Raw genomic sequence first — 23596 nt, 5'->3', positions numbered from 1 at the left:
TATTATGGCCTTCATAGAAGCAACAGGAGATTGTTGCATCCATCTAGAACCCTCAGAACTACAGTGCTATGATGTCACTCACTTCCACAGGCCTTGCAGAGTGTAAACAACAACAACCCAGCTTTGTTGTGTATGTAACCATAGGGATTTGTGATGTCACCTAGAACCTTCACAGCAGCGACAGCTTTATGAGGAGCATCAGCACTGCTCTGCCTGAGCAGAACCATCACCGCCATAGGTTGTCAAATAACCCGGGTTTAACCCACACAGGTAAGTCCAATGGGGTGCAGGCATGTCCTCTATGCTTACAGCTTCCCGTGGGTGTTGGTTTGATACCGTTTGGGGACAGCCAAGGAGGCATCTGCAGGCAACAAAGGTAGGTGTGTGCTTGTGTGTGTGTTTCCTATGCAGATCCTAAGCCCAGTGTCACATGCAAGTAGGAGGAGTAAGAAGGGTTCCTGGCAAATCCGGGTTATGGATTGCATTTAAAAAGGCCCCGTGGGAGTGCAATGGGCCCCTGTCTTGCTGCTTAGCAATAATGGTATGGGTTTAGGTTCTGCTGTGTGTACTGGTGGTTGACTGCCCCCCAGCCCAGAGTGTGCATGGAAAATTGTCTGGCAGCCTCCCTGACAGCAAGCAGTGATAGTGCCCATGAAGGGGACCTTGTTGGGCCCGCCCCTTTCACGGTTATCGCTTCTCGGCCTTTTGGCTAAGATCAAGTGTAGTATCTGTTCTTATCAGTTTAATATCTGATACGTCCCCTATCTGGGGACCATATATTAAATGGATTTTTGAGAACGGGGGCCGATTTCGAAGCTTGCTTCCGTCGCCCTATGCATTGACCCGATATGGCAGTATCTTCGGGTACAGTGCACCACCCCCTTACAGGGTTAAAAAGAAAGATTCCTACTTTCATTGCTACCTGCTTGCTGGCTAGCCAGCTAGCCAGCCCTGTGGGCCTTGCTGCTGCTGCTGCTGCAGCCAAAAAACAAAAGGTGGTGCTGCTGCTGCTTCTGCTTCTGCTTGTGTCTGGCCGCTGTTGGAGCGTCCAGGCACAGGACTTCTGCTGCTGCTGACTAAATGGCCTCCTTAATTGGATCATTTGAGTAGCCAGCACACCTGTGCAGGTAGGGCATGACATGATAGGCAGCTGCCTTGATAGCGGGTGGGTGCTGAATGTTCCTAATTGACAAAATAAGATTAATGCTTATGAAGAAATATAAAATCTCATCCCTTCCCCAATATCGCGCCACACCCCTACCCCTTAATTCCCTGGTTGAACTTGATGGACATATGTCTTTTTTCGACCGTACTAACTATGTAACTATGTAACATAACATGGGGGGGGGGGGTCTCCTGGCTGTTCACACAGGTGTGTCATTGCTGTACATTGACCATGCATTGCTTCTGTGGTATTGCAAAGGCAAAGACAAATGCTTCCAGCCATCCATTGCACTAATGGATTGGTCATCAGCTGGCTGTCTATGTCCCGCATCAATATAGACCAAAGTACAGAGGGTTAGGCTATGCTATTGTGCACCTACCTGATGCATCAGAAGGTGCGAGGCCCTTGCTAAATTCTGTGCACAGACTTTGAGATCTATGCTTTAGACTGTATCTAAACCTGCTCCAACATGGACTGACATTCTGGCCTACTTTCAGCCGATGCGACTTGTCTGTCGCTGAACAGTCGCTTTTTATGTATTCAGCACCTATGTATAATGTTGTAAAAATGCTCTAGAAGCTAAAGTCGCAGAAATGTCACACATATTTGGCCTGCAACTTTCTGTGCGACAAATTCAGACAGGAAAAATCAGTATAAATCCTTAGAAAATTATCCCCCAGTGTCTCCATCTGCTGGCGGTATTGAATAAGCATTGCTGCACTGATGGGGTATGCATTAGACGAAAAAAAAGAAGAAAAAGAAGAATAATACGCCCAGAAAAGAGGCGAAAAGGAGAAAAACGTAAAAAAACGTGAAAAAAAAGTAAGAGGAAGAGAAGGGAAAAAAAGGTGGAAATGGGTTTAAAAGTGATTTCGGCGGAGAAATATATATATATATATATATATATATATATATATATATATATATACGCGCACACACACACATATATATAAACGTATTCTCCGTTGAGATATTGCAGCCGCTGCTGTGTCCAGGCCCAGGAGCCTTAGCACTGTGCTGTGATGTCACTCAATACCACTGACATCACTAGGTGTAAACAACATCTCTCCTTTGCTGTGTATGTGACTATGGAGCTGTTTGGTGATGTCGTCTATTATGGCCTTCATAGAAGCAACAGGAGATTGTTGCATCCATCTAGAACCCTCAGAACTACAGTGCTATGATGTCACTCACTTCCACAGGCCTTGCAGAGTGTAAACAACAACAACCCAGCTTTGTTGTGTATGTAACCATAGGGATTTGTGATGTCACCTAGAACCTTCACAGCAGCGACAGCTTTATGAGGAGCATCAGCACTGCTCTGCCTGAGCAGAACCATCACCGCCATAGGTTGTCAAATAACCCGGGTTTAACCCACACAGGTAAGTCCAATGGGGTGCAGGCATGTCCTCTATTGCTTACAGCTTCCCGTGGGTGTTGGTTTGATACCGTTTGGGGACAGCCAAGGAGGCATCTGCAGGCAACAAAGGTAGGTGTGTGCTTGTGTGTGTGTTTCCTATGCAGATCCTAAGCCCAGTGTCACATGCAAGTAGGAGGAGTAAGAAGGGTTCCTGGCAAATCCGGGTTATGGATTGCATTTAAAAAGGCCCCGTGGGAGTGCAATGGGCCCCTGTCTTGCTGCTTAGCAATAATGGTATGGGTTTAGGTTCTGCTGTGTGTACTGGTGGTTGACTGCCCCCCAGCCCAGAGTGTGCATGGAAAATTGTCTGGCAGCCTCCCTGACAGCAAGCAGTGATAGTGCCCATGAAGGGGACCTTGTTGGGCCCGCCCCTTTCACGGTTATCGCTTCTCGGCCTTTTGGCTAAGATCAAGTGTAGTATCTGTTCTTATCAGTTTAATATCTGATACGTCCCCTATCTGGGGACCATATATTAAATGGATTTTTGAGAACGGGGGCCGATTTCGAAGCTTGCTTCCGTCGCCCTATGCATTGACCCGATATGGCAGTATCTTCGGGTACAGTGCACCACCCCCTTACAGGGTTAAAAAGAAAGATTCCTACTTTCATTGCTACCTGCTTGCTGGCTAGCCAGCTAGCCAGCCCTGTGGGCCTTGCTGCTGCTGCTGCTGCAGCCAAAAAACAAAAGGTGGTGCTGCTGCTGCTTCTGCTTCTGCTTGTGTCTGGCCGCTGTTGGAGCGTCCAGGCACAGGACTTCTGCTGCTGCTGACTAAATGGCCTCCTTAATTGGATCATTTGAGTAGCCAGCACACCTGTGCAGGTAGGGCATGACATGATAGGCAGCTGCCTTGATAGCGGGTGGGTGCTGAATGTTCCTAATTGACAAAATAAGATTAATGCTTATGAAGAAATATAAAATCTCATCCCTTCCCCAATATCGCGCCACACCCCTACCCCTTAATTCCCTGGTTGAACTTGATGGACATATGTCTTTTTTCGACCGTACTAACTATGTAACTATGTAACATAACATGGGGGGGGGGGGTCTCCTGGCTGTTCACACAGGTGTGTCATTGCTGTACATTGACCATGCATTGCTTCTGTGGTATTGCAAAGGCAAAGACAAATGCTTCCAGCCATCCATTGCACTAATGGATTGGTCATCAGCTGGCTGTCTATGTCCCGCATCAATATAGACCAAAGTACAGAGGGTTAGGCTATGCTATTGTGCACCTACCTGATGCATCAGAAGGTGCGAGGCCCTTGCTAAATTCTGTGCACAGACTTTGAGATCTATGCTTTAGACTGTATCTAAACCTGCTCCAACATGGACTGACATTCTGGCCTACTTTCAGCCGATGCGACTTGTCTGTCGCTGAACAGTCGCTTTTTATGTATTCAGCACCTATGTATAATGTTGTAAAAATGCTCTAGAAGCTAAAGTCGCAGAAATGTCACACATATTTGGCCTGCAACTTTCTGTGCGACAAATTCAGACAGGAAAAATCAGTATAAATCCTTAGAAAATTATCCCCCAGTGTCTCCATCTGCTGGCGGTATTGAATAAGCATTGCTGCACTGATGGGGTATGCATTAGACGAAAAAAAAGAAGAAAAAGAAGAATAATACGCCCAGAAAAGAGGCGAAAAGGAGAAAAACGTAAAAAAACGTGAAAAAAAAGTAAGAGGAAGAGAAGGGAAAAAAAGGTGGAAATGGGTTTAAAAGTGATTTCGGCGGAGAAATATATATATATATATATATATATATATATATATATATATATATACGCGCACACACACACATATATATAAACGTATTCTCCGTTGAGATATTGCAGCCGCTGCTGTGTCCAGGCCCAGGAGCCTTAGCACTGTGCTGTGATGTCACTCAATACCACTGACATCACTAGGTGTAAACAACATCTCTCCTTTGCTGTGTATGTGACTATGGAGCTGTTTGGTGATGTCGTCTATTATGGCCTTCATAGAAGCAACAGGAGATTGTTGCATCCATCTAGAACCCTCAGAACTACAGTGCTATGATGTCACTCACTTCCACAGGCCTTGCAGAGTGTAAACAACAACAACCCAGCTTTGTTGTGTATGTAACCATAGGGATTTGTGATGTCACCTAGAACCTTCACAGCAGCGACAGCTTTATGAGGAGCATCAGCACTGCTCTGCCTGAGCAGAACCATCACCGCCATAGGTTGTCAAATAACCCGGGTTTAACCCACACAGGTAAGTCCAATGGGGTGCAGGCATGTCCTCTATGCTTACAGCTTCCCGTGGGTGTTGGTTTGATACCGTTTGGGGACAGCCAAGGAGGCATCTGCAGGCAACAAAGGTAGGTGTGTGCTTGTGTGTGTGTTTCCTATGCAGATCCTAAGCCCAGTGTCACATGCAAGTAGGAGGAGTAAGAAGGGTTCCTGGCAAATCCGGGTTATGGATTGCATTTAAAAAGGCCCCGTGGGAGTGCAATGGGCCCCTGTCTTGCTGCTTAGCAATAATGGTATGGGTTTAGGTTCTGCTGTGTGTACTGGTGGTTGACTGCCCCCCAGCCCAGAGTGTGCATGGAAAATTGTCTGGCAGCCTCCCTGACAGCAAGCAGTGATAGTGCCCATGAAGGGGACCTTGTTGGGCCCGCCCCTTTCACGGTTATCGCTTCTCGGCCTTTTGGCTAAGATCAAGTGTAGTATCTGTTCTTATCAGTTTAATATCTGATACGTCCCCTATCTGGGGACCATATATTAAATGGATTTTTGAGAACGGGGGCCGATTTCGAAGCTTGCTTCCGTCGCCCTATGCATTGACCCGATATGGCAGTATCTTCGGGTACAGTGCACCACCCCCTTACAGGGTTAAAAAGAAAGATTCCTACTTTCATTGCTACCTGCTTGCTGGCTAGCCAGCTAGCCAGCCCTGTGGGCCTTGCTGCTGCTGCTGCTGCAGCCAAAAAACAAAAGGTGGTGCTGCTGCTGCTTCTGCTTCTGCTTGTGTCTGGCCGCTGTTGGAGCGTCCAGGCACAGGACTTCTGCTGCTGCTGACTAAATGGCCTCCTTAATTGGATCATTTGAGTAGCCAGCACACCTGTGCAGGTAGGGCATGACATGATAGGCAGCTGCCTTGATAGCGGGTGGGTGCTGAATGTTCCTAATTGACAAAATAAGATTAATGCTTATGAAGAAATATAAAATCTCATCCCTTCCCCAATATCGCGCCACACCCCTACCCCTTAATTCCCTGGTTGAACTTGATGGACATATGTCTTTTTTCGACCGTACTAACTATGTAACTATGTAACATAACATGGGGGGGGGGGTCTCCTGGCTGTTCACACAGGTGTGTCATTGCTGTACATTGACCATGCATTGCTTCTGTGGTATTGCAAAGGCAAAGACAAATGCTTCCAGCCATCCATTGCACTAATGGATTGGTCATCAGCTGGCTGTCTATGTCCCGCATCAATATAGACCAAAGTACAGAGGGTTAGGCTATGCTATTGTGCACCTACCTGATGCATCAGAAGGTGCGAGGCCCTTGCTAAATTCTGTGCACAGACTTTGAGATCTATGCTTTAGACTGTATCTAAACCTGCTCCAACATGGACTGACATTCTGGCCTACTTTCAGCCGATGCGACTTGTCTGTCGCTGAACAGTCGCTTTTTATGTATTCAGCACCTATGTATAATGTTGTAAAAATGCTCTAGAAGCTAAAGTCGCAGAAATGTCACACATATTTGGCCTGCAACTTTCTGTGCGACAAATTCAGACAGGAAAAATCAGTATAAATCCTTAGAAAATTATCCCCCAGTGTCTCCATCTGCTGGCGGTATTGAATAAGCATTGCTGCACTGATGGGGTATGCATTAGACGAAAAAAAAGAAGAAAAAGAAGAATAATACGCCCAGAAAAGAGGCGAAAAGGAGAAAAACGTAAAAAAACGTGAAAAAAAAGTAAGAGGAAGAGAAGGGAAAAAAAGGTGGAAATGGGTTTAAAAGTGATTTCGGCGGAGAAATATATATATATATATATATATATATATATATATATATATATATATATATACGCGCACACACACACATATATATAAACGTATTCTCCGTTGAGATATTGCAGCCGCTGCTGTGTCCAGGCCCAGGAGCCTTAGCACTGTGCTGTGATGTCACTCAATACCACTGACATCACTAGGTGTAAACAACATCTCTCCTTTGCTGTGTATGTGACTATGGAGCTGTTTGGTGATGTCGTCTATTATGGCCTTCATAGAAGCAACAGGAGATTGTTGCATCCATCTAGAACCCTCAGAACTACAGTGCTATGATGTCACTCACTTCCACAGGCCTTGCAGAGTGTAAACAACAACAACCCAGCTTTGTTGTGTATGTAACCATAGGGATTTGTGATGTCACCTAGAACCTTCACAGCAGCGACAGCTTTATGAGGAGCATCAGCACTGCTCTGCCTGAGCAGAACCATCACCGCCATAGGTTGTCAAATAACCCGGGTTTAACCCACACAGGTAAGTCCAATGGGGTGCAGGCATGTCCTCTATGCTTACAGCTTCCCGTGGGTGTTGGTTTGATACCGTTTGGGGACAGCCAAGGAGGCATCTGCAGGCAACAAAGGTAGGTGTGTGCTTGTGTGTGTGTTTCCTATGCAGATCCTAAGCCCAGTGTCACATGCAAGTAGGAGGAGTAAGAAGGGTTCCTGGCAAATCCGGGTTATGGATTGCATTTAAAAAGGCCCCGTGGGAGTGCAATGGGCCCCTGTCTTGCTGCTTAGCAATAATGGTATGGGTTTAGGTTCTGCTGTGTGTACTGGTGGTTGACTGCCCCCCAGCCCAGAGTGTGCATGGAAAATTGTCTGGCAGCCTCCCTGACAGCAAGCAGTGATAGTGCCCATGAAGGGGACCTTGTTGGGCCCGCCCCTTTCACGGTTATCGCTTCTCGGCCTTTTGGCTAAGATCAAGTGTAGTATCTGTTCTTATCAGTTTAATATCTGATACGTCCCCTATCTGGGGACCATATATTAAATGGATTTTTGAGAACGGGGGCCGATTTCGAAGCTTGCTTCCGTCGCCCTATGCATTGACCCGATATGGCAGTATCTTCGGGTACAGTGCACCACCCCCTTACAGGGTTAAAAAGAAAGATTCCTACTTTCATTGCTACCTGCTTGCTGGCTAGCCAGCTAGCCAGCCCTGTGGGCCTTGCTGCTGCTGCTGCTGCAGCCAAAAAACAAAAGGTGGTGCTGCTGCTGCTTCTGCTTCTGCTTGTGTCTGGCCGCTGTTGGAGCGTCCAGGCACAGGACTTCTGCTGCTGCTGACTAAATGGCCTCCTTAATTGGATCATTTGAGTAGCCAGCACACCTGTGCAGGTAGGGCATGACATGATAGGCAGCTGCCTTGATAGCGGGTGGGTGCTGAATGTTCCTAATTGACAAAATAAGATTAATGCTTATGAAGAAATATAAAATCTCATCCCTTCCCCAATATCGCGCCACACCCCTACCCCTTAATTCCCTGGTTGAACTTGATGGACATATGTCTTTTTTCGACCGTACTAACTATGTAACTATGTAACATAACATGGGGGGGGGGGGTCTCCTGGCTGTTCACACAGGTGTGTCATTGCTGTACATTGACCATGCATTGCTTCTGTGGTATTGCAAAGGCAAAGACAAATGCTTCCAGCCATCCATTGCACTAATGGATTGGTCATCAGCTGGCTGTCTATGTCCCGCATCAATATAGACCAAAGTACAGAGGGTTAGGCTATGCTATTGTGCACCTACCTGATGCATCAGAAGGTGCGAGGCCCTTGCTAAATTCTGTGCACAGACTTTGAGATCTATGCTTTAGACTGTATCTAAACCTGCTCCAACATGGACTGACATTCTGGCCTACTTTCAGCCGATGCGACTTGTCTGTCGCTGAACAGTCGCTTTTTATGTATTCAGCACCTATGTATAATGTTGTAAAAATGCTCTAGAAGCTAAAGTCGCAGAAATGTCACACATATTTGGCCTGCAACTTTCTGTGCGACAAATTCAGACAGGAAAAATCAGTATAAATCCTTAGAAAATTATCCCCCAGTGTCTCCATCTGCTGGCGGTATTGAATAAGCATTGCTGCACTGATGGGGTATGCATTAGACGAAAAAAAAGAAGAAAAAGAAGAATAATACGCCCAGAAAAGAGGCGAAAAGGAGAAAAACGTAAAAAAACGTGAAAAAAAAGTAAGAGGAAGAGAAGGGAAAAAAAGGTGGAAATGGGTTTAAAAGTGATTTCGGCGGAGAAATATATATATATATATATATATATATATATATATATATATATATATACGCGCACACACACACATATATATAAACGTATTCTCCGTTGAGATATTGCAGCCGCTGCTGTGTCCAGGCCCAGGAGCCTTAGCACTGTGCTGTGATGTCACTCAATACCACTGACATCACTAGGTGTAAACAACATCTCTCCTTTGCTGTGTATGTGACTATGGAGCTGTTTGGTGATGTCGTCTATTATGGCCTTCATAGAAGCAACAGGAGATTGTTGCATCCATCTAGAACCCTCAGAACTACAGTGCTATGATGTCACTCACTTCCACAGGCCTTGCAGAGTGTAAACAACAACAACCCAGCTTTGTTGTGTATGTAACCATAGGGATTTGTGATGTCACCTAGAACCTTCACAGCAGCGACAGCTTTATGAGGAGCATCAGCACTGCTCTGCCTGAGCAGAACCATCACCGCCATAGGTTGTCAAATAACCCGGGTTTAACCCACACAGGTAAGTCCAATGGGGTGCAGGCATGTCCTCTATGCTTACAGCTTCCCGTGGGTGTTGGTTTGATACCGTTTGGGGACAGCCAAGGAGGCATCTGCAGGCAACAAAGGTAGGTGTGTGCTTGTGTGTGTGTTTCCTATGCAGATCCTAAGCCCAGTGTCACATGCAAGTAGGAGGAGTAAGAAGGGTTCCTGGCAAATCCGGGTTATGGATTGCATTTAAAAAGGCCCCGTGGGAGTGCAATGGGCCCCTGTCTTGCTGCTTAGCAATAATGGTATGGGTTTAGGTTCTGCTGTGTGTACTGGTGGTTGACTGCCCCCCAGCCCAGAGTGTGCATGGAAAATTGTCTGGCAGCCTCCCTGACAGCAAGCAGTGATAGTGCCCATGAAGGGGACCTTGTTGGGCCCGCCCCTTTCACGGTTATCGCTTCTCGGCCTTTTGGCTAAGATCAAGTGTAGTATCTGTTCTTATCAGTTTAATATCTGATACGTCCCCTATCTGGGGACCATATATTAAATGGATTTTTGAGAACGGGGGCCGATTTCGAAGCTTGCTTCCGTCGCCCTATGCATTGACCCGATATGGCAGTATCTTCGGGTACAGTGCACCACCCCCTTACAGGGTTAAAAAGAAAGATTCCTACTTTCATTGCTACCTGCTTGCTGGCTAGCCAGCTAGCCAGCCCTGTGGGCCTTGCTGCTGCTGCTGCTGCAGCCAAAAAACAAAAGGTGGTGCTGCTGCTGCTTCTGCTTCTGCTTGTGTCTGGCCGCTGTTGGAGCGTCCAGGCACAGGACTTCTGCTGCTGCTGACTAAATGGCCTCCTTAATTGGATCATTTGAGTAGCCAGCACACCTGTGCAGGTAGGGCATGACATGATAGGCAGCTGCCTTGATAGCGGGTGGGTGCTGAATGTTCCTAATTGACAAAATAAGATTAATGCTTATGAAGAAATATAAAATCTCATCCCTTCCCCAATATCGCGCCACACCCCTACCCCTTAATTCCCTGGTTGAACTTGATGGACATATGTCTTTTTTCGACCGTACTAACTATGTAACTATGTAACATAACATGGGGGGGGGGGTCTCCTGGCTGTTCACACAGGTGTGTCATTGCTGTACATTGACCATGCATTGCTTCTGTGGTATTGCAAAGGCAAAGACAAATGCTTCCAGCCATCCATTGCACTAATGGATTGGTCATCAGCTGGCTGTCTATGTCCCGCATCAATATAGACCAAAGTACAGAGGGTTAGGCTATGCTATTGTGCACCTACCTGATGCATCAGAAGGTGCGAGGCCCTTGCTAAATTCTGTGCACAGACTTTGAGATCTATGCTTTAGACTGTATCTAAACCTGCTCCAACATGGACTGACATTCTGGCCTACTTTCAGCCGATGCGACTTGTCTGTCGCTGAACAGTCGCTTTTTATGTATTCAGCACCTATGTATAATGTTGTAAAAATGCTCTAGAAGCTAAAGTCGCAGAAATGTCACACATATTTGGCCTGCAACTTTCTGTGCGACAAATTCAGACAGGAAAAATCAGTATAAATCCTTAGAAAATTATCCCCCAGTGTCTCCATCTGCTGGCGGTATTGAATAAGCATTGCTGCACTGATGGGGTATGCATTAGACGAAAAAAAAGAAGAAAAAGATGAATAATACGCCCAGAAAAGAGGCGAAAAGGAGAAAAACGTAAAAAAACGTGAAAAAAAAGTAAGAGGAAGAGAAGGGAAAAAAAGGTGGAAATGGGTTTAAAAGTGATTTCGGCGGAGAAATATATATATATATATATATATATATATATATATATATATATATATACGCGCACACACACACATATATATAAACGTATTCTCCGTTGAGATATTGCAGCCGCTGCTGTGTCCAGGCCCAGGAGCCTTAGCACTGTGCTGTGATGTCACTCAATACCACTGACATCACTAGGTGTAAACAACATCTCTCCTTTGCTGTGTATGTGACTATGGAGCTGTCTGGTGATGTCGTCTATTATGGCCTTCATAGAAGCAACAGGAGATTGTTGCATCCATCTAGAACCCTCAGAACTACAGTGCTATGATGTCACTCACTTCCACAGGCCTTGCAGAGTGTAAACAACAACAACCCAGCTTTGTTGTGTATGTAACCATAGGGATTTGTGATGTCACCTAGAACCTTCACAGCAGCGACAGCTTTATGAGGAGCATCAGCACTGCTCTGCCTGAGCAGAACCATCACCGCCATAGGTTGTCAAATAACCCGGGTTTAACCCACACAGGTAAGTCCAATGGGGTGCAGGCATGTCCTCTATGCTTACAGCTTCCCGTGGGTGTTGGTTTGATACCGTTTGGGGACAGCCAAGGAGGCATCTGCAGGCAACAAAGGTAGGTGTGTGCTTGTGTGTGTGTTTCCTATGCAGATCCTAAGCCCAGTGTCACATGCAAGTAGGAGGAGTAAGAAGGGTTCCTGGCAAATCCGGGTTATGGATTGCATTTAAAAAGGCCCCGTGGGAGTGCAATGGGCCCCTGTCTTGCTGCTTAGCAATAATGGTATGGGTTTAGGTTCTGCTGTGTGTACTGGTGGTTGACTGCCCCCCAGCCCAGAGTGTGCATGGAAAATTGTCTGGCAGCCTCCCTGACAGCAAGCAGTGATAGTGCCCATGAAGGGGACCTTGTTGGGCCCGCCCCTTTCACGGTTATCGCTTCTCGGCCTTTTGGCTAAGATCAAGTGTAGTTCTGCTCACTTGGTCTGGCCAGAGGGTGTCTGGGGTACCCGGCTCCTTTGCCTGGGGGGATCGTCCTTCTTAACGGAGGGACTTCACCCCCCTGCTGCTATTAGGGAGCCGGCCTAGTCCCCAGACAACGGGAGGCGATCCACACCCACCTACCTGCTTGCGTGGGGGAGGTGCCTGGATACCTTGGAGATGGCTGAAGATCGTGGATCTGCTTCTGAAGGTGTACCATCCTTCGCAAGATTACGGAATGGAGTGCGGATTTCCTTGCAGGATGTGCGGAAAAAGGAGAGAGGCCTGGTATTCGTGGTCGAGGATGTTTTGTTCAAGCTCTTGGAGATCAGGAAGGAACAAATTCTTTCCATGCTGGAATTTCCAAAGAGTGGATACTATGATGTTGTGCTTATGTCAGAAGAGGACTATGATGTATTCTGGAGCCGTTTTCAGCAAAGGAAAGGAAGTTCGGTCCTGGAAGGAGTGGGGATAATTCCACACTTCCCTCGCAGAGAAAGACTGGTGACTGTAAGAATGTACAGCCCATATACACCAGAAGAAGACATTGTTACTTTCCTGTTAAGATTTTGTGATAATGTATTGCCCAAAGGTAAGATTTTGAACCAGTTTGGATTATGGACTACCAAATGGAAGTTTGAAGTAAAATTTAAAGAAACGGTGGATGGTAAGCTAATAGTCCCGCCAGGGCGGTTTAAAATTGGAACGGTAAACGGTGACTTGTTTTTCTCCGGCATGCAAGAGTTTTGCCGTAAGTGTAAGCAGTATGGCCATAGTAAGGACGTATGTACATTCCTGTGGTGCTTCAAGTGCCAAGAAGAAGGTCATGAGGCGGAGAATTGTGAGAAGAAGAAGAAGTGCCATCTGTGTGGGAATGAGGGCCATCTTCTTGGCTCTTGTCCCAAGAAAAAGGTTGGGAAAAAAGAGGCGGTTAAAAGAAGCCGAGAGGAAGTAGTTGAAGCAAAAGAGCCTGAGCTAGAACAGGTTCCAATAAGAAGAGCAGCGGAACAGAAGAAAAAGAAAGAGGTGGAAGAGTTTGTGCCGTCACAATATGGTGGTGTGCTTGGAAGTTTATTGGAGAATCTGTCAGAAACAGAAAGACGGACATTTGATAAAGAAATGATTGAGCTAAAAGCAAGATTTAAGTCACGGGAGGAGGAGGTGCGGGACAAAGTTTATTTTTCTTTTAAGGCGGATATGAATCGTTTCATTGAAGCGTATAAAATTCCAGCCTGGTTGGCATCTCAAGCCAAGAGTGATGTGACTAGAGGGAATATCAGTCTAGGTTTGATTGATTTCCTAACGGTGTATGCTTGGAGGAAGGGAATGACTTTCTAATGGAGATTTGTTAATTAGAAAGTAAGGTATGGTTTAGTTATTTTATGAGTTTTTTCTTTATGTATTGATTTTAAAATGTTTCTTTTTATTTCATTTGGTGTTTAAGAAAAGAAATTAAATTATGTTACCCAAGGATGAACACAATAATTGAGTTTCAAATAAGATCTTGGAACTCTGAGTGAGTTCTGAGGGCAACTTAAAAAAAAAAATCTGTTCTTATCAGTTTAATATCTGATACGTCCCCTATCTGGGGACCATATATTAAATGGATTTTTGAGAACGGGGGCCGATTTCGAAGCTTGCTTCCGTCGCCCTATGCATTGACCCGATATGGCAGTATCTTCGGGTACAGTGCACCACCCCCTTACAGGGTTAAAAAGAAAGATTCCTACTTTCATTGCTACCTGCTTGCTGGCTAGCCAGCTAGCCAGCCCTGTGGGCCTTGCTGCTGCTGCTGCTGCAGCCAAAAAACAAAAGGTGGTGCTGCTGCTGCTTCTGCTTCTGCTTGTGTCTGGCCGCTGTTGGAGCGTCCAGGCACAGGACTTCTGCTGCTGCTGACTAAATGGCCTCCTTAATTGGATCATTTGAGTAGCCAGCACACCTGTGCAGGTAGGGCATGACATGATAGGCAGCTGCCTTGATAGCGGGTGGGTGCTGAATGTTCCTAATTGACAAAATAAGATTAATGCTTATGAAGAAATATAAAATCTCATCCCTTCCCCAATATCGCGCCACACCCCTACCCCTTAATTCCCTGGTTGAACTTGATGGACATATGTCTTTTTTCGACCGTACTAACTATGTAACTATGTAACATAACATGGGGGGGGGGGTCTCCTGGCTGTTCACACAGGTGTGTCATTGCTGTACATTGACCATGCATTGCTTCTGTGGTATTGCAAAGGCAAAGACAAATGCTTCCAGCCATCCATTGCACTAATGGATTGGTCATCAGCTGGCTGTCTATGTCCCGCATCAATATAGACCAAAGTACAGAGGGTTAGGCTATGCTATTGTGCACCTACCTGATGCATCAGAAGGTGCGAGGCCCTTGCTAAATTCTGTGCACAGACTTTGAGATCTATGCTTTAGACTGTATCTAAACCTGCTCCAACATGGACTGACATTCTGGCCTACTTTCAGCCGATGCGACTTGTCTGTCGCTGAACAGTCGCTTTTTATGTATTCAGCACCTATGTATAATGTTGTAAAAATGCTCTAGAAGCTAAAGTCGCAGAAATGTCACACATATTTGGCCTGCAACTTTCTGTGCGACAAATTCAGACAGGAAAAATCAGTATAAATCCTTAGAAAATTATCCCCCAGTGTCTCCATCTGCTGGCGGTATTGAATAAGCATTGCTGCACTGATGGGGTATGCATTAGACGAAAAAAAAGAAGAAAAAGAAGAATAATACGCCCAGAAAAGAGGCGAAAAGGAGAAAAACGTAAAAAAACGTGAAAAAAAAGTAAGAGGAAGAGAAGGGAAAAAAAGGTGGAAATGGGTTTAAAAGTGATTTCGGCGGAGAAATATATATATATATATATATATATATATATATATATATATATATACGCGCACACACACACATATATATAAACGTATTCTCCGTTGAGATATTGCAGCCGCTGCTGTGTCCAGGCCCAGGAGCCTTAGCACTGTGCTGTGATGTCACTCAATACCACTGACATCACTAGGTGTAAACAACATCTCTCCTTTGCTGTGTATGTGACTATGGAGCTGTTTGGTGATGTCGTCTATTATGGCCTTCATAGAAGCAACAGGAGATTGTTGCATCCATCTAGAACCCTCAGAACTACAGTGCTATGATGTCACTCACTTCCACAGGCCTTGCAGAGTGTAAACAACAACAACCCAGCTTTGTTGTGTATGTAACCATAGGGATTTGTGATGTCACCTAGAACCTTCACAGCAGCGACAGCTTTATGAGGAGCATCAGCACTGCTCTGCCTGAGCAGAACCATCACCGCCATAGGTTGTCAAATAACCCGGGTTTAACCCACACAGGTAAGTCCAATGGGGTGCAGGCATGTCCTCTATGCTTACAGCTTCCCGTGGGTGTTGGTTTGATACCGTTTGGGGACAGCCAAGGAGGCATCTGCAGGCAACAAAGGTAGGTGTGTGCTTGTGTGTGTGTTTCCTATGCAGATCCTAAGCCCAGTGTCACATGCAAGTAGGAGGAGTAAGAAGGGTTCCTGGCAAATCCGGGTTATGGATTGCATTTAAAAAGGCCCCGTGGGAGTGCAATGGGCCCCTGTCTTGCTGCTTAGCAATAATGGTATGGGTTTAGGTTCTGCTGTGTGTACTGGTGGTTGACTGCCCCCCAGCCCAGAGTGTGCATGGAAAATTGTCTGGCAGCCTCCCTGACAGCAAGCAGTGATAGTGCCCATGAAGGGGACCTTGTTGGGCCCGCCCCTTTCACGGTTATCGCTTCTCGGCCTTTTGGCTAAGATCAAGTGTAGTATCTGTTCTTATCAGTTTAATATCTGATACGTCCCCTATCTGGGGACCATATATTAAATGGATTTTTGAGAACGGGGGCCGATTTCGAAGCTTGCTTCCGTCGCCCTATGCATTGACCCGATATGGCAGTATCTTCGGGTACAGTGCACCACCCCCTTACAGGGTTAAAAAGAAAGATTCCTACTTTCATTGCTACCTGCTTGCTGGCTAGCCAGCTAGCCAGCCCTGTGGGCCTTGCTGCTGCTGCTGCTGCAGCCAAAAAACAAAAGGTGGTGCTGCTGCTGCTTCTGCTTCTGCTTGTGTCTGGCCGCTGTTGGAGCGTCCAGGCACAGGACTTCTGCTGCTGCTGACTAAATGGCCTCCTTAATTGGATCATTTGAGTAGCCAGCACACCTGTGCAGGTAGGGCATGACATGATAGGCAGCTGCCTTGATAGCGGGTGGGTGCTGAATGTTCCTAATTGACAAAATAAGATTAATGCTTATGAAGAAATATAAAATCTCATCCCTTCCCCAATATCGCGCCACACCCCTACCCCTTAATTCCCTGGTTGAACTTGATGGACATATGTCTTTTTTCGACCGTACTAACTATGTAACTATGTAACATAACATGGGGGGGGGGGGTCTCCTGGCTGTTCACACAGGTGTGTCATTGCTGTACATTGACCATGCATTGCTTCTGTGGTATTGCAAAGGCAAAGACAAATGCTTCCAGCCATCCATTGCACTAATGGATTGGTCATCAGCTGGCTGTCTATGTCCCGCATCAATATAGACCAAAGTACAGAGGGTTAGGCTATGCTATTGTGCACCTACCTGATGCATCAGAAGGTGCGAGGCCCTTGCTAAATTCTGTGCACAGACTTTGAGATCTATGCTTTAGACTGTATCTAAACCTGCTCCAACATGGACTGACATTCTGGCCTACTTTCAGCCGATGCGACTTGTCTGTCGCTGAACAGTCGCTTTTTATGTATTCAGCACCTATGTATAATGTTGTAAAAATGCTCTAGAAGCTAAAGTCGCAGAAATGTCACACATATTTGGCCTGCAACTTTCTGTGCGACAAATTCAGACAGGAAAAATCAGTATAAATCCTTAGAAAATTATCCCCCAGTGTCTCCATCTGCTGGCGGTATTGAATAAGCATTGCTGCACTGATGGGGTATGCATTAGACGAAAAAAAAGAAGAAAAAGAAGAATAATACGCCCAGAAAAGAGGCGAAAAGGAGAAAAACGTAAAAAAACGTGAAAAAAAAGTAAGAGGAAGAGAAGGGAAAAAAAGGTGGAAATGGGTTTAAAAGTGATTTCGGCGGAGAAATATATATATATATATATATATATATATATATATATATACGCGCACACACACACATATATATAAACGTATTCTCCGTTGAGATATTGCAGCCGCTGCTGTGTCCAGGCCCAGGAGCCTTAGCACTGTGCTGTGATGTCACTCAATACCACTGACATCACTAGGTGTAAACAACATCTCTCCTTTGCTGTGTATGTGACTATGGAGCTGTTTGGTGATGTCGTCTATTATGGCCTTCATAGAAGCAACAGGAGATTGTTGCATCCATCTAGAACCCTCAGAACTACAGTGCTATGATGTCACTCACTTCCACAGGCCTTGCAGAGTGTAAACAACAACAACCCAGCTTTGTTGTGTATGTAACCATAGGGATTTGTGATGTCACCTAGAACCTTCACAGCAGCGACAGCTTTATGAGGAGCATCAGCACTGCTCTGCCTGAGCAGAACCATCACCGCCATAGGTTGTCAAATAACCCGGGTTTAACCCACACAGGTAAGTCCAATGGGGTGCAGGCATGTCCTCTATGCTTACAGCTTCCCGTGGGTGTTGGTTTGATACCGTTTGGGGACAGCCAAGGAGGCATCTGCAGGCAACAAAGGTAGGTGTGTGCTTGTGTGTGTGTTTCCTATGCAGATCCTAAGCCCAGTGTCACATGCAAGTAGGAGGAGTAAGAAGGGTTCCTGGCAAATCCGGGTTATGGATTGCATTTAAAAAGGCCCCGTGGGAGTGCAATGGGCCCCTGTCTTGCTGCTTAGCAATAATGGTATGGGTTTAGGTTCTGCTGTGTGTACTGGTGGTTGACTGCCCCCCAGCCCAGAGTGTGCATGGAAAATTGTCTGGCAGCCTCCCTGACAGCAAGCAGTGATAGTGCCCATGAAGGGGACCTTGTTGGGCCCGCCCCTTTCACGGTTATCGCTTCTCGGCCTTTTGGCTAAGATCAAGTGTAGTATCTGTTCTTATCAGTTTAATATCTGATACGTCCCCTATCTGGGGACCATATATTAAATGGATTTTTGAGAACGGGGGCCGATTTCGAAGCTTGCTTCCGTCGCCCTATGCATTGACCCGATATGGCAGTATCTTCGGGTACAGTGCACCACCCCCTTACAGGGTTAAAAAGAAAGATTCCTACTTTCATTGCTACCTGCTTGCTGGCTAGCCAGCTAGCCAGCCCTGTGGGCCTTGCTGCTGCTGCTGCTGCAGCCAAAAAACAAAAGGTGGTGCTGCTGCTGCTTCTGCTTCTGCTTGTGTCTGGCCGCTGTTGGAGCGTCCAGGCACAGGACTTCTGCTGCTGCTGACTAAATGGCCTCCTTAATTGGATCATTTGAGTAGCCAGCACACCTGTGCAGGTAGGGCATGACATGATAGGCAGCTGCCTTGATAGCGGGTGGGTGCTGAATGTTCCTAATTGACAAAATAAGATTAATGCTTATGAAGAAATATAAAATCTCATCCCTTCCCCAATATCGCGCCACACCCCTACCCCTTAATTCCCTGGTTGAACTTGATGGACATATGTCTTTTTTCGACCGTACTAACTATGTAACTATGTAACATAACATGGGGGGGGGGGTCTCCTGGCTGTTCACACAGGTGTGTCATTGCTGTACATTGACCATGCATTGCTTCTGTGGTATTGCAAAGGCAAAGACAAATGCTTCCAGCCATCCATTGCACTAATGGATTGGTCATCAGCTGGCTGTCTATGTCCCGCATCAATATAGACCAAAGTACAGAGGGTTAGGCTATGCTATTGTGCACCTACCTGATGCATCAGAAGGTGCGAGGCCCTTGCTAAATTCTGTGCACAGACTTTGAGATCTATGCTTTAGACTGTATCTAAACCTGCTCCAACATGGACTGACATTCTGGCCTACTTTCAGCCGATGCGACTTGTCTGTCGCTGAACAGTCGCTTTTTATGTATTCAGCACCTATGTATAATGTTGTAAAAATGCTCTAGAAGCTAAAGTCGCAGAAATGTCACACATATTTGGCCTGCAACTTTCTGTGCGACAAATTCAGACAGGAAAAATCAGTATAAATCCTTAGAAAATTATCCCCCAGTGTCTCCATCTGCTGGCGGTATTGAATAAGCATTGCTGCACTGATGGGGTATGCATTAGACGAAAAAAAAGAAGAAAAAGAAGAATAATACGCCCAGAAAAGAGGCGAAAAGGAGAAAAACGTAAAAAAACGTGAAAAAAAAGTAAGAGGAAGAGAAGGGAAAAAAAGGTGGAAATGGGTTTAAAAGTGATTTCGGCGGAGAAATATATATATATATATATATATATATATATATATATATATATATATATATATATATACGCGCACACACACACATAGATATAAACGTATTCTCCGTTGAGATATTGCAGCCGCTGCTGTGTCCAGGCCCAGGAGCCTTAGCACTGTGCTGTGATGTCACTCAATACCACTGACATCACTAGGTGTAAACAACATCTCTCCTTTGCTGTGTATGTGACTATGGAGCTGTTTGGTGATGTCGTCTATTATGGCCTTCATAGAAGCAACAGGAGATTGTTGCATCCATCTAGAACCCTCAGAACTACAGTGCTATGATGTCACTCACTTCCACAGGCCTTGCAGAGTGTAAACAACAACAACCCAGCTTTGTTGTGTATGTAACCATAGGGATTTGTGATGTCACCTAGAACCTTCACAGCAGCGACAGCTTTATGAGGAGCATCAGCACTGCTCTGCCTGAGCAGAACCATCACCGCCATAGGTTGTCAAATAACCCGGGTTTAACCCACACAGGTAAGTCCAATGGGGTGCAGGCATGTCCTCTATGCTTACAGCTTCCCGTGGGTGTTGGTTTGATACCGTTTGGGGACAGCCAAGGAGGCATCTGCAGGCAACAAAGGTAGGTGTGTGCTTGTGTGTGTGTTTCCTATGCAGATCCTAAGCCCAGTGTCACATGCAAGTAGGAGGAGTAAGAAGGGTTCCTGGCAAATCCGGGTTATGGATTGCATTTAAAAAGGCCCCGTGGGAGTGCAATGGGCCCCTGTCTTGCTGCTTAGCAATAATGGTATGGGTTTAGGTTCTGCTGTGTGTACTGGTGGTTGACTGCCCCCCAGCCCAGAGTGTGCATGGAAAATTGTCTGGCAGCCTCCCTGACAGCAAGCAGTGATAGTGCCCATGAAGGGGACCTTGTTGGGCCCGCCCCTTTCACGGTTATCGCTTCTCGGCCTTTTGGCTAAGATCAAGTGTAGTATCTGTTCTTATCAGTTTAATATCTGATACGTCCCCTATCTGGGGACCATATATTAAATGGATTTTTGAGAACGGGGGCCGATTTCGAAGCTTGCTTCCGTCGCCCTATGCATTGACCCGATATGGCAGTATCTTCGGGTACAGTGCACCACCCCCTTACAGGGTTAAAAAGAAAGATTCCTACTTTCATTGCTACCTGCTTGCTGGCTAGCCAGCTAGCCAGCCCTGTGGGCCTTGCTGCTGCTGCTGCTGCAGCCAAAAAACAAAAGGTGGTGCTGCTGCTGCTTCTGCTTCTGCTTGTGTCTGGCCGCTGTTGGAGCGTCCAGGCACAGGACTTCTGCTGCTGCTGACTAAATGGCCTCCTTAATTGGATCATTTGAGTAGCCAGCACACCTGTGCAGGTAGGGCATGACATGATAGGCAGCTGCCTTGATAGCGGGTGGGTGCTGAATGTTCCTAATTGACAAAATAAGATTAATGCTTATGAAGAAATATAAAATCTCATCCCTTCCCCAATATCGCGCCACACCCCTACCCCTTAATTCCCTGGTTGAACTTGATGGACATATGTCTTTTTTCGACCGTACTAACTATGTAACTATGTAACATAACATGGGGGGGGGGGGTCTCCTGGCTGTTCACACAGGTGTGTCATTGCTGTACATTGACCATGCATTGCTTCTGTGGTATTGCAAAGGCAAAGACAAATGCTTCCAGCCATCCATTGCACTAATGGATTGGTCATCAGCTGGCTGTCTATGTCCCGCATCAATATAGACCAAAGTACAGAGGGTTAGGCTATGCTATTGTGCACCTACCTGATGCATCAGAAGGTGCGAGGCCCTTGCTAAATTCTGTGCACAGACTTTGAGATCTATGCTTTAGACTGTATCTAAACCTGCTCCAACATGGACTGACATTCTGGCCTACTTTCAGCCGATGCGACTTGTCTGTCGCTGAACAGTCGCTTTTTATGTATTCAGCACCTATGTATAATGTTGTAAAAATGCTCTAGAAGCTAAAGTCGCAGAAATGTCACACATATTTGGCCTGCAACTTTCTGTGCGACAAATTCAGACAGGAAAAATCAGTATAAATCCTTAGAAAATTATCCCCCAGTGTCTCCATCTGCTGGCGGTATTGAATAAGCATTGCTGCACTGATGGGGTATGCATTAGACGAAAAAAAAGAAGAAAAAGAAGAATAATACGCCCAGAAAAGAGGCGAAAAGGAGAAAAACGTAAAAAAACGTGAAAAAAAAGTAAGAGGAAGAGAAGGGAAAAAAAGGTGGAAATGGGTTTAAAAGTGATTTCGGCGGAGAAATATATATATATATATATATATATATATATATATATATATATACGCGCACACACACACATATATATAAACGTATTCTCCGTTGAGATATTGCAGCCGCTGCTGTGTCCAGGCCCAGGAGCCTTAGCACTGTGCTGTGATGTCACTCAATACCACTGACATCACTAGGTGTAAACAACATCTCTCCTTTGCTGTGTATGTGACTATGGAGCTGTTTGGTGATGTCGTCTATTATGGCCTTCATAGAAGCAACAGGAGATTGTTGCATCCATCTAGAACCCTCAGAACTACAGTGCTATGATGTCACTCACTTCCACAGGCCTTGCAGAGTGTAAACAACAACAACCCAGCTTTGTTGTGTATGTAACCATAGGGATTTGTGATGTCACCTAGAACCTTCACAGCAGCGACAGCTTTATGAGGAGCATCAGCACTGCTCTGCCTGAGCAGAACCATCACCGCCATAGGTTGTCAAATAACCCGGGTTTAACCCACACAGGTAAGTCCAATGGGGTGCAGGCATGTCCTCTATGCTTACAGCTTCCCGTGGGTGTTGGTTTGATACCGTTTGGGGACAGCCAAGGAGGCATCTGCAGGCAACAAAGGTAGGTGTGTGCTTGTGTGTGTGTTTCCTATGCAGATCCTAAGCCCAGTGTCACATGCAAGTAGGAGGAGTAAGAAGGGTTCCTGGCAAATCCGGGTTATGGATTGCATTTAAAAAGGCCCCGTGGGAGTGCAATGGGCCCCTGTCTTGCTGCTTAGCAATAATGGTATGGGTTTAGGTTCTGCTGTGTGTACTGGTGGTTGACTGCCCCCCAGCCCAGAGTGTGCATGGAAAATTGTCTGGCAGCCTCCCTGACAGCAAGCAGTGATAGTGCCCATGAAGGGGACCTTGTTGGGCCCGCCCCTTTCACGGTTATCGCTTCTCGGCCTTTTGGCTAAGATCGAGTGTAGTTCTGCTCACTTGGTCTGGCCAGAGGGTGTCTGGGGTACCCGGCTCCTTTGCCTGGGGGGATCGTCCTTCTTAACGGAGGGACTTCACCCCCCTGCTGCTATCAGGGAGCCGGCTTAGTCCCCAGACAACGGGAGGCGATCCCCACCTACCTACTTCGGTGGGGGAGGTGTCTGGACATCATGGACATGGAGGAAGATTGCGGTTTTTCTTCGGAAGGCGTGCCGCCTTTTGCGAGACTTCGGAATGGAGTTCGTATTTCCCTGCTCGATGTCCGGAAGAAGGAAAGAGGCCTTGTCTTTGTCGTGGAAGAAGTGCTGTTTAAGTTGCTGGAAGTCAAGAGGGAGCAAATCCTATCCATGCTTGAGTTTCCCAGAAGTGGATACTACGACGTGGTGCTGGCTTCTGAAGAGGACTATGAGTCATTTTGGAACATATTGCAGCAAAAGAAGGTATGTCCGGTTTTGGAAGGGGTGGAGATAGTTCCACATTTCCCACGTAGAGAACGATTGGTGACTATAAGGATGTATAGCCCATATACTTCGGAGGAGGATATCGTTACCTTTTTGTCTCGATTCTGTGACAGTGTTCTGCCTAAAGGCAAGGTATTTAATCAATATGGACTATGGACCACCAAGTGGAGGTTCCATGTGAAATTTAAAATGGCAGATGGCAAGTTAGTGATCCCCCCAGGACGGTTTAAAATTGGTTCTGTGAACGGGGATCTGTATTTTTCTGGCATGCAAGATTTTTGCCGCAAATGTAAACAGTACGGTCACAGAAAGGAGGATTGCACGTTTTTGTGGTGTTTCAA

The 23596-nt window shown here is 46.1% G+C and overlaps 9 non-coding genes across 9 annotated transcripts; all 9 read left to right on the top strand.

Moving 5' to 3' along the window:
- Positions 1 to 689: 689 nt before the first annotated feature.
- LOC130350439 (U2 spliceosomal RNA) lies at positions 690 to 880 on the top strand. The gene has a single exon (XR_008887539.1). It is a non-coding gene; the product is annotated as a U2 spliceosomal RNA (small nuclear RNA).
- A 2087-nt stretch (positions 881 to 2967) lies between these two features.
- Positions 2968 to 3158, top strand: LOC130350437 (U2 spliceosomal RNA). The gene has a single exon (XR_008887538.1). It is a non-coding gene; the product is annotated as a U2 spliceosomal RNA (small nuclear RNA).
- Positions 3159 to 5244: 2086 nt separating this feature from the next.
- LOC130350436 (U2 spliceosomal RNA) lies at positions 5245 to 5435 on the top strand. Its single transcript, XR_008887537.1, has one exon. It is a non-coding gene; the product is annotated as a U2 spliceosomal RNA (small nuclear RNA).
- Positions 5436 to 7526: 2091 nt separating this feature from the next.
- Positions 7527 to 7717, top strand: LOC130350435 (U2 spliceosomal RNA). The gene has a single exon (XR_008887536.1). It is a non-coding gene; the product is annotated as a U2 spliceosomal RNA (small nuclear RNA).
- Positions 7718 to 9805: 2088 nt separating this feature from the next.
- Positions 9806 to 9996, top strand: LOC130350434 (U2 spliceosomal RNA). Its single transcript, XR_008887535.1, has one exon. It is a non-coding gene; the product is annotated as a U2 spliceosomal RNA (small nuclear RNA).
- A 3641-nt stretch (positions 9997 to 13637) lies between these two features.
- LOC130350389 (U2 spliceosomal RNA) lies at positions 13638 to 13829 on the top strand. The gene has a single exon (XR_008887496.1). It is a non-coding gene; the product is annotated as a U2 spliceosomal RNA (small nuclear RNA).
- Positions 13830 to 15914: 2085 nt separating this feature from the next.
- Positions 15915 to 16105, top strand: LOC130350433 (U2 spliceosomal RNA). The gene has a single exon (XR_008887534.1). It is a non-coding gene; the product is annotated as a U2 spliceosomal RNA (small nuclear RNA).
- Positions 16106 to 18185: 2080 nt separating this feature from the next.
- LOC130350432 (U2 spliceosomal RNA) lies at positions 18186 to 18376 on the top strand. The gene has a single exon (XR_008887533.1). It is a non-coding gene; the product is annotated as a U2 spliceosomal RNA (small nuclear RNA).
- A 2097-nt stretch (positions 18377 to 20473) lies between these two features.
- LOC130350431 (U2 spliceosomal RNA) lies at positions 20474 to 20664 on the top strand. Its single transcript, XR_008887532.1, has one exon. It is a non-coding gene; the product is annotated as a U2 spliceosomal RNA (small nuclear RNA).
- The last annotated feature ends 2932 nt before the right edge of the window (positions 20665 to 23596 follow it).

Source organism: Hyla sarda, unplaced genomic scaffold (genome assembly GCF_029499605.1).
Source record: "Hyla sarda isolate aHylSar1 unplaced genomic scaffold, aHylSar1.hap1 scaffold_945, whole genome shotgun sequence".
Classification (NCBI taxonomy): Eukaryota; Metazoa; Chordata; class Amphibia; order Anura; family Hylidae; genus Hyla; species Hyla sarda.
The sequence above is the reverse complement of the archived record's forward strand: the minus strand, read 5'-3'. Positions and strand labels throughout refer to the sequence as shown.